General features: G+C 46.0%; 1 pseudogene; it reads left to right on the forward strand.

Annotated features, from left to right (window-relative positions):
* Positions 1 to 10,534, forward strand: part of LOC135548939 (polypyrimidine tract-binding protein 3-like) — a 107,032-nt pseudogene extending 96,498 nt beyond the window's left edge.
* Position 10,535: the final 1 nt, after the last annotated feature.

Below are 10,535 nucleotides of genomic sequence, written 5' to 3' on the forward strand. Positions count from 1 at the left end.
TTCTGTGACTTGAGTCTAACCTAAATATCACAGATGAGACAAACATTTTTTATCTGCCTTTAATTGCGGGGGTTACCGCGGTAACGCGACTCAAGTCCTGTTTGTGCCTGTGAGATTGAGTCTGACTGGTAGAGAAGCACAGATGGAACAGTGAGACAGATATTTCACTGGATGTGTAAATGTTGAAGCATCCCCTTGATGTTTCCACTCACTACCAAATATGGTAGTGAGAGGAAGCCAAATAGCCGGCAGTGGGAGAAGATGGAAGGAGATTTTGGCCGGCATTCTGCTACTTTTCTCATTGATAAAACATTTGATCTCCATACAGTTTTCTGTTCCCAAAACTAGAATCTGTTACGAACAGAGTGGACTACGTTTTGTAGACTTGACCCTTTTTTAAGTAAAAAAAAAAAGTTGTTTAGAAGTAGAGCACAGGCGAATTGAGTTATGGCACGCGCGCACTTCACAGAGTAGGTGTTCCCTAACGGAAATATGCAAATATGTGCTACAACGCGCCAATAGTATCTCGCTAGCTTGTGCTTGGCTCTGCCCACCTCCTTGCTTGTTCTGCCCACTGCGACTCATTTGTTCCCCCGTTTGAAACGACGGGCTGTGGTCTATCTTGGTTTAGTTATACACATCTTTGGTGGAAGCGTTGTCTTCTTTTCCCTCGCAGTTGAAACTCAAACATAGAAAAACAACCTAGCTCGTGAATAAAACAATGGAAATAGCCAAGAAACACAAGAAAAGAAGTCTAACTTCAGTAGACTTTAGTTTCAAGTAAATTAGACCAACTTTTATGTCTGTGCGCTGCGCTTCTAAAACTCACTCACTCAGCTCTTGACTTGCGCACAGCCCCCAGCCAAGAAGTGTTACAACGCGGGGCAGGAATACGTTGTATAGGATTTGTAGTTCTTTGACTTTGTGCGATTAATACATTTAAAAAATGTCAGTACATTTTTTTTTCTGCATAGAGCAAGTGTGATTATGCAAAATCATATCAGACTTAATTAAAAAATATAAAAAATAGACATTGCATTCGGAAAGCTTTCAGACCCCTTGACCTTTTCCACATTTTGTTACATTACAGCCTTATTCTACAATTGATTACATTTTTTTTCTTTTCTCGTCAATCTACACACAATACCCCTTAATGACAAAGCGAAAACATGTTTTTAGAAATTTTAGCTAATTTATTAAAAATAAATAAAAAACAGAAATACATTATAACTATTCAGACCCTTTACTCAGTACTTTGTTGAAGCACCTTTGGCAGTGATTACAGCCTTGAGTCTTCTTGGGTATGATGCTACAAGCTTGGCACACCTGTATTTGGGGAGTTTCTCCCATTCTTCTCTGCAGATCCTCTCAAGCTCTGTCAGGTTGGATGGGGAGCGTCCCTGCACAGCTATTTTTAGGTCTCTGGGTTCAAAATGTCAGTCTTCTGTTACTGTATATAAAGTGTAATATTGGGATGTAAACTCAAAATGTAATACATGTCAACTCTATATATCTGCCATGGTACAGGTGTCTTCTGTTACTGTATATAAAGTGTAATATTGGGATGTAAACTCAAAATGTAATACATGTCAACTCTATATATCTGCCATGGTACAGGTGTCTTCTGTTACTGTATATAAAGTGTAATATTGGGATGTAAACTCAAAATGTAATACATGTCAACTCTATATATCTGCCATGGTACAGGTGTCTTCTGTATTTTAAACCCATTACCATGTGTGTGAGGTGGATACTTCTGTTTCAAAGTAGATGTGTTTAAGACCACGGAGAAACACTCTGTGACCCTGATTGAACCCACTGCTGGAAAATGTTAAAGGCAATGTTCCCACAGTTTGCGGAGATTCACGGTAAACGCTGCATATGACGGCGCAAACATAAAGGGCCTTTCAAAGGCGCATTGTCCAAATCGCGATCGGATTGAATCCCGGACTAAATTTCTATTGCTACTAATATACATTTATTTCACTGTAGCTTTGTCTTGTACAAGCGTACATGTCTGACGTATGTGTCTTCGTTGTTCCCTCCCAAACCAACCAGGCTTTTATAGAAATGGCTTCAGAGGAGGCAGCGATCACCATGGTGAACTACTACACCACAGCAACACCTCACGTACGCAACCAGCCAGTCTACATCCAGTACTCCAACCACCGCGAGCTCAAGACAGACAACCTGCCCAATCAGGGGGTGAGTACAGTCCAACCTGACCAATCAGGGGCTGAGCACAGTCCAACCTGACCAATCATAGACTGAATCTACTGCATGTACATTACAACCTGCCCAATCAGGGGGTGAGTACAGTCCAACCTGACCAATCAGGGGCTGAGTACAGTCCAACCTGACCAATCATATACTGAATCCACTGCATGTACATTACAACCTAACCAATCAGGAGTGAGTATCATAAAGCCTGACCAATCAGGGGTGAGTACAGTCCAACCTGACCAATCAGGGGCTGAGTACAGTCCAACCTGACCAATCATAGACTGAATCCACTGCATGTACATTACAACCTGACCAATCAGGGAGTGACTATCATAAAGCCTGACCAATCAGGGGGTGAGTACAGTCCAACCTGACCAATCAGGGGCTGAGTACAGTCCAACCTGACCAATCATAGACTGAATCCACTGCATGTACATTACAACCTGACCAATCAGGGAGTGAGTATCATAAAGCCTGACAAATCAGGGACTCAGTCCACCACATGTATACTGATCAAAAATATAATTTTCAGTTCATATAAGAAAATCGGTCATTTTAAACAAATAAATTAGGCCATAATCTATGGATTTCACATGACTGGTAACACAGATATGCATCTGTTGGTCACAGATACTGTGGGGGGTGTGGATCAGAAAACCAGTCAGTATCTGGTGTGACCACCATTTGCATCATGCAGCACTACACATCTCCTTCACATAGAGTTGATCAGGCTGTTGATTGTGGCAACACAAAACAATACAACCAGAGGTCTCTTCCCAGTCCCCAGGTCCAGAACAGAGGCTGGGAAACACACAGTATTAAATAGAGTCATGACTACATGGAACTCTCTGCCGAACGAGGTAGCTCAAGATAGCAATAAAACCAGATAAAAAACCCTGATAAAATAACACCTTACTGCACAACAGGGACTGTGAAGAGACACGGCCATGTTTGAGTTGTAATTTACACTTTATTATGTGGGTGGGTGGCCTTGTGCACAAGCCTTGACTTGAAGAGACACGCAGACAATGTGATGTATATTTTGTATTGTAATTGCCACTGTATTATGGATGGTAATGTGTAGATGGGTGGCCTTGCATGAATCATTGACTTGTGGGAGCTGGAACGGCTCGTAGAACAGGAACCAGCTCCTGTATCTGAACGGGAGGCAGGAAATGATGTGCTGCTATGTGTGTTATCAGGTCTTTTTATTTGTTGTTTTGTTTCCTGTTTGGACCCCAGGAAGAGTGTAATTGAGGATCCCAATAAAATATGAAATACTAAACCTGACCAATCAGGTTCGCTGTATGCACAGTCCAATCTGACCAATCAGGTTCGCTGTATGTACAGCCCAACCTGACCAATCAGGTCCACAGTCTGCTGCATGTACAGCCCAACCTGACCAATCAGGTCCTCAGTCTGCTGCATGTACAGCCCAACCTGACCAATCTCCACAGTCTGCTGCATGTACAGCCCAATGACCAATCAGGTCCACAGTCTGCTGCATGTTCAGCCCAACCTGACCAATCAGGTCCACAGTCTGCTGCATGTTCCAACCTGACCAATCAGGTCCACAGTCTGCTGCATGTTCAGCCCAACCTGACCAATCAGGTCCACAGTCTGCTGCATGTACAGTCCAACCTGACCAATCAGGTCCACAGTCTGCTGCATGTACAGTCCAACCTGACCAATCAGGTCCACAGTCTGCTGCATGTACAGTCCAACCTGACCAATCAGATCCACAGTCTGCTGCATGTACAGTCCAACCTGACCAATCAGGTCCACAGTCTGCTGCATGTACAGTCCAACCTGACCAATCAGGTCCACAGTCTGCTGCATGTACAGCCCAACCTGACCAATCAGGTCCACAGTCTGCTGCATGTACAGTCCAACCTGACCAATCAGGTCCACAGTCTGCTGCATGTACAGTCCAACCCGACCAATCAGGTCCACAGTCTGCTGCATGTACAGTCCAACCTGACCAATCAGGTCCACAGTCTGCTGCATGTACAGTCCAACCTGACCAATCAGGTCCACAGTCTGCTGCATGTACAGTCCAACCTGACCAATCAGGTCCACAGTCTGCTGCATGTACAGTACAACCTGACCAATCAGGTCCACAGTCTGCTGCATGTACAGTCCAACCTGACCAATCAGGTCCACAGTCTGCTGCATGTACAGTCCAACCTGACCAATCAGATCCACAGTCTGCTGCATGTACAGTCCAACCTGACCAATCAGATCCACAGTCTGCTGCATGTACAGTCCAACCTGACCAATCAGATCCACAGTCTGCTGCATGTACAGTACATAGCCCCTGCCCTGAACAGCATGTCACCTTATTCCCTAGCTAGGACACTACGTTACACCAGAGCTCTGGTCATAACTCGTGCACTACATTAGCTCTAGGCTCTGGTCTAAACTAGTGCACTGTGGCCTCCCGAGTGGCACAGCAGTCTAAGTACATAGCCCTTGCCCTGAACAGCGTCATCACAGACCCGGGTTCAATCCCAGGCTGTGTCACAGCCAGCTGTGACCAGGAGACCCATGAGGCAGCGCACAGTGTTGGGTTTGGCCAGTTGTCCCATTGCGCTCTAGCGACCCCCTGTGGCAGGCCGGGCACCTGCAAGCTCGATCGATCCAGTTATACAGTGTTTCCTCCGACACATTGGTGCAGCTGGCTTCCAGGTTAAGAGAGCAGTGCGGTTTGACAGGGTCATATTTCGGAGGATGCACGGCTCTCAACCTTCGCCTCTCCCGAGTCCATACAAGACTGTAACTACCAATTGGGGAGAAAAAGGGGTAAAAATATATATATACAGTACCAGTCAAAAGTTTGGACACACCTACTCATTCCAGGGTTTTTCTTTATTTTTACTAACAGGTGTGCCTTGTTAAAATGCAGTTTGTGGAATTTATTTCCTTCTTAATGCGTTTGAGACAATCAGTTGTGTGGTGTGACAAGGTAGGGGTGGTATACAAAAGATAACAGTGGTGGGCCGTCAGGGCCAGCAAGGCCTTCTCTGCTGGCCTAAACATCATCAGAATATATATTTTTTTTAAATATATTTTCCCACAAATATGTATTAAATTATTCCCCAGAGTAAGAGTTATACTCTTCATTTCATAGCTTTCCTCTTGGTTGCACTGCTTCCAGCCCCAGGTTGAGATTTGGAGGGCTGGTCTTTATGTTAGATCTTTTATCCAATCATATTCAGCCATCATGTGTTGCCAGGGGTCTGAAATCTTCCCTCGGGCCTTCAGAATCAACAGTGCGGGCGCTTGTAGCTTAAAGTGAATGGAAATTCAAATTTAGTGTCAACCAATCAGCTTTAGAGTTGGCTATTGTAAGCCTGATGGCTGGCTCCAGTGTTACACAGGAGCCAGCTAGCAGGCGTAGTGCCTGCACGTCTTTTGATTGGATTACCAATATTGAGAGGCAGGTCCTATATGGGCAGGTCTCAGAACTAGGAAACTGAAATTGATCAACAAATTAATTTGCGTACTACTAAGCTGTTTTTTCAACCCACAATGGCGGAAGGAGAAGATATCGATTAGGTCGAGGATATAATTATAACGCCATTCTCAAGACAAACTTTTCAAGAAAAGTTAGACATTGTCAGGAGAGGTAGACGCCGACGCTACAAAGCCTGTCACAGGCGGGAAAGGGGTTCGTTCGCCACTTTCAACTATGGGCGCTATCAATGACTCACAGGCTCCGAGAAGCACTGCAAACTGTACTGCTGGGAATGCCTATTATTTGCAAGTGATCGATTTGGTGTTTGGATCCACACTGGCTTTGCAAACCTGAGTTGTCTAACCAAGGCAGCAACGAGACACCAAAGTACGGCTGGGCACTTACAAGCAATGGTGCTTTTGAAAACTTTTGGGGACACCCGAGTGGATCTACAGCTCAACGAACAAGCACACAGGGCAACGAAGCTGCACAATGAAAAGGTATTGTACTCTTCCCCTGCAATTCTCGGAATAAAAATGTCAATTTCAAGGTGACGTAACGCCTGGTTATACTGCGTTTCTGTCTAAATGTATAGTGTCTAGAGCCATGGCATCATAATGATGGTAATAAGAGGTGGATTAATTCGGGTGGGACTGTGTAGGACTTCACTGAAGGCCCAGGCCCCAGAACCACGGCACTCTACTGGAAGATAGTCCTAATTGATAAAAGACTAAGTCCATATTATGGCAAGAACAGCTCAAATAAGCAAAGAGAAACAACAGTCCATCATTACTTTAAGACATGAAGGTCAGTCAATACAGAACATTCTAAGAACTTTTAAAGTTTCTTCAAGTGCAGTCGCAAAAACCATCAAGCGCTATGATGAAACTGGCTCTCATGAGGACCGCCACAGGAAAGGAAGACCCAGAGTTACCTCTGCTGCAGAGGATAAGTTCATTAGTTAACTGCACCTCAGATTGTAGCCGAAATAAATGCTTCACAGAGTTCAAGTACAGACACATCTCAACATCAACTGTTCAAAGGAGACTGCATGAATCAGGCCTTCATGGTTGAATTGCTGCAAGGAAACCTCTACTAAAGGACACCAATAAGAAGAAGAGACTTAATTGGGCCAAGAAATAAATCTTCAAATTTGAGCAATGGACATTAGACCTGCATGTGTGGTTCCCAAATCTTCAAATTTGAGATTAGTGGCTAGGACAATCTGGTTTGCGCTTAGGGACTATCATTTGTTTAGAACAGGACAATGACCCAACACACGTCCAGGCTGTGTAAGGGCTATTTGACTACAAATGAAAGTGATGGAGTGCTGTATCAGATGACCTTGCTTCCACAATTACCCGACCTCAACCCAATTGTGACGGTGTGGATGAGTTGGACCACAGAGTAAAGGAAAAGCAGCCAACAAGTGCTCAGCATATGTGGGAACATCTCCAAGACTGTTGGGAAAGCATTCCAGGTGAAGCTGGTTGCAAAGCTTTCATCATGGCAAAGGGTGGCTACTTTAAAGAATAGATTTTGATTTGTTTAACACTTTTTTTGGTTACTACATGATTCCATATGTGTTATTTCTCAGTTATGATATCTTCAATAATATTCTACAATGTAGAAAATAGTCACACAAAAAAACCTTGAATGAGAAGTTGTGTCCAAAACTTTTGACTGGTACTTGTATATGAAATAAAACTAGTGCACTATGTAGTGTAGGAAATATGTTGTCATTTAGGAGGTGTGTATAACAGGCTGGTCCATCCAGTCCACCTTGGTCAGTTGTTGTGTTGTGATAGGACCTTTCCAGCAACAGGCTGGTCAGTCCACCGTGGTCAGTTGTGTTTTGTGATAGGACCTTTCCAGCAACAGGCTGGTCTAGTCCACCTTGGTCAGTTGTTGTGTTTGTGATAGGACCTTTCCAGCAACAGGCTGGTCTAGTCCACCGTGGTCAGTTGTTGTGTTTGTGATAGGACCTTTCCAGCAACAGGCTGGTCTAGTCCACCTTGGTCAGTTGTTGTGTTTGTGATAGGACCTTTCCAGCAACAGGCTGGTCTAGTCCACCTTGGTCAGTTGTTGTGTTGTGATAGGACCTTTCCAGCAACAGGCTGGTCTAGTCCACCTTGGTCAGTTGTTGTGTTTGTGATAGGACCTTTCCAGCAACAGGCTGGTCTAGTCCACCGTGGTCAGTTGTTGTGTTGTGATAGGACCTTTCCAGCAACAGGCTGGTCTAGTCCACCTTGGTCAGTTGTTGTGTTTGTGATAGGACCTTTCCAGCAACAGGCTGGTCTAGTCCACCTTGGTCAGTTGTTTCTAGCCACTGTAGAGTATCATGTTACAACACACACAATGGATGACCAAGATATATATATATATATATTTATATATCAATACATTTTTGATTGTCTGTTGTCATGGTAAACTCAATGTTTGTTATATATTATTGATTGTTTGTTGTCATGGTAAACCTAATGTGTGTTATATATTATTGATTGTTTGTTGTCATGGTAAACCCAATGTGTATATACTATGTGGTGAGCAACATTATGAGAATAAGTTAAAAAGTTATATCATTTAGGATTATTGTTTGTTTGGGGTATTAAACCCAACATCCCCTCTCCTCCCTCTCTCCCCCTCTCCTCTCCTCTCCTCTCTCTCATCCCCCTCTCCCCCTCCCTCTCCTCTCCCCCTCTCCTCTCCTCTCTCTCTCCCCTCTCCTCTCTCTCTCTCTCCCCTCTCCTCTCCCTCCCCTCTCCTCTCCTCTCTCTCATTCCTCCTCCCTCCCTCTCCCCCTCTCCTCTCCTCCCTCTCTCCCCCTCCCTCTCCTCTCTCTCTCTCCCCTCTCCTCCCTCTCTCCCCTCTCCTCTCTCTCTTCCCCCTCTCCCTCCTCTCCCTCTCTCTCCCCCTCTCCTCTCTCTCTCCCCCTCTCCCTCTCTCTCATTTCTCCTCCTCTCTCTCCCCCCTCTCCTCTCTCTCTCCCCCTCCCCCTCTCCTCCCTCTCTTCCCCCTCTCCTCTCTCTCCCCCTCTCCTCTCTCTCCCCCTCTCCTCTCTCTCTCCCCCCTCTCCCTCTCTCTCATTCCTCCTCCTCTCTCTTTCCCCCTCTCCTCCCTCTCTTCCCCTCTCCTCCCTCTCTTCCCCCTCTCCTCTCCTCCTTCTCTTCCCCCTCTCCTCCTCCCTCTCTTCCCCCTCTCCTCCTCCCCCCTAACAGAGAGTTCAGGCAGCATTGCAGGCAGTCAATGCAGTGGCGTTGGGTGGTTCAGCATCTGGCGGTGACGGAACCCTGATGCCAGGACAGAGCCCCGTACTGCGCATCATCGTAGAAAACCTCTTCTACCCTGTATCTCTGGAGGTGCTACACCAGGTAACAATGACCTCTACCGTCTGACCTCTAACCTCTATCACTGGAGGTGCTATACCAGGTAACCCTGACATCTACCCTCTGACCTCTCACCTCTTCTACCCTGTATGACTGGAGATCCTATACCAGGTAACCCTGACCTCTGACCTCTAACTCCTATCACTGGAGATCCTACACCAGGTAACCCTGACCTCTAACCTCTCACCTCTTCTACCCTGTATCACTGGAGGATCTACACCAGGTAACCCTGACCTCTAACCTCTAACCCCTATCACTGGAGACTCTACACCAGGTAACCCTGACCTCTGACCTCTAACCCCTATCACTGGAGGTGCTACACCAGGTAACCCTGACCTCTAACTTCTATCACTGGAGACCCTACACCAGGTAACCCTGACCTCTAACCCCTATCACTGGAGGTCCTACACCAGGTAACCCTGACCTCTGACCTCTAACCCCTATCACTGGAGGTCCTACACCAGGTAACCCTGACCTCTGCCCTCTAACCCCTATCACTGGAGGTCCTACACCAGGTAACTCTGACCTCTAACCTCTAACCCCTATCACTGGAGGTCCTACACCAGGTAACCCTGACCTCTAACCTCTCACCTCTTCTACCCTGTATTACTGGAGGTGCTACACCAGGTAACCCTGACCTCTAACCCCTTTCACTGAAGGTCCTACACCAGGTAACCCTGACCTCTGACCTCTAACCCCTATCACTGGAGGTCCTACACCAGGTACTCTGACCTCTAACCTCTCACCTCTTCTACCCTGTATCACTGGAGGTGCTACACCAGGTAACCCTGACTTCTAACCTCTAACCCCTATCACTGGAGACCCTACACCAGGTAACCCTGACCTCTGACCTCTAACCCCTATCACTGGAGGTCCTACACCAGGTAACCCTGACCTCTGACCTCTAACCCCTATCACTGGAGGTCCTACACCAGGTAACCCTGACCTCTAACTTCTATCACTGGAGACCCTACACCAGGTAACTCTGACCTCTAACCTCTAACCCCTATCACTGGAGGTCCTACACCAGGTAACCCTGACCTTTAACCCCTAACACTGGAGACCCTACACCAGATAACCCTGACCTCTGACCTCTAACTCCTATCAATGGAGACCCTACACCAGGTAACCCTGACCTCTGAACCCTATCACTGGAGGTCCTACACCAGGTAACCGTGACCTCTAACCTCTTCTACCCTGGACCACTGATTAGATGACTGGTTGAGTTATTGACTGATTCATTGATTGATGGATGCTCAAAGTACCTCACATAGTAAAATAGTTCTGGAATAATGCTCTCCTCTATGGTGCCAAGTAGCATAAGAGACATGTTCATATGAACTTGTTTTTTTCCGTTTTGTCTCCATAGATCTTCTCTAAGTTCGGGACGGTCCTGAAGATCATCACTTTCACCAAGAACAACCAGTTCCAGGCCCTGCTACAATATGCTGACCCGATAAATGCCCACC

Source organism: Oncorhynchus masou, chromosome 11 (genome assembly GCF_036934945.1).
Source record: "Oncorhynchus masou masou isolate Uvic2021 chromosome 11, UVic_Omas_1.1, whole genome shotgun sequence".
NCBI classification, from domain to species: Eukaryota; Metazoa; Chordata; class Actinopteri; order Salmoniformes; family Salmonidae; genus Oncorhynchus; species Oncorhynchus masou.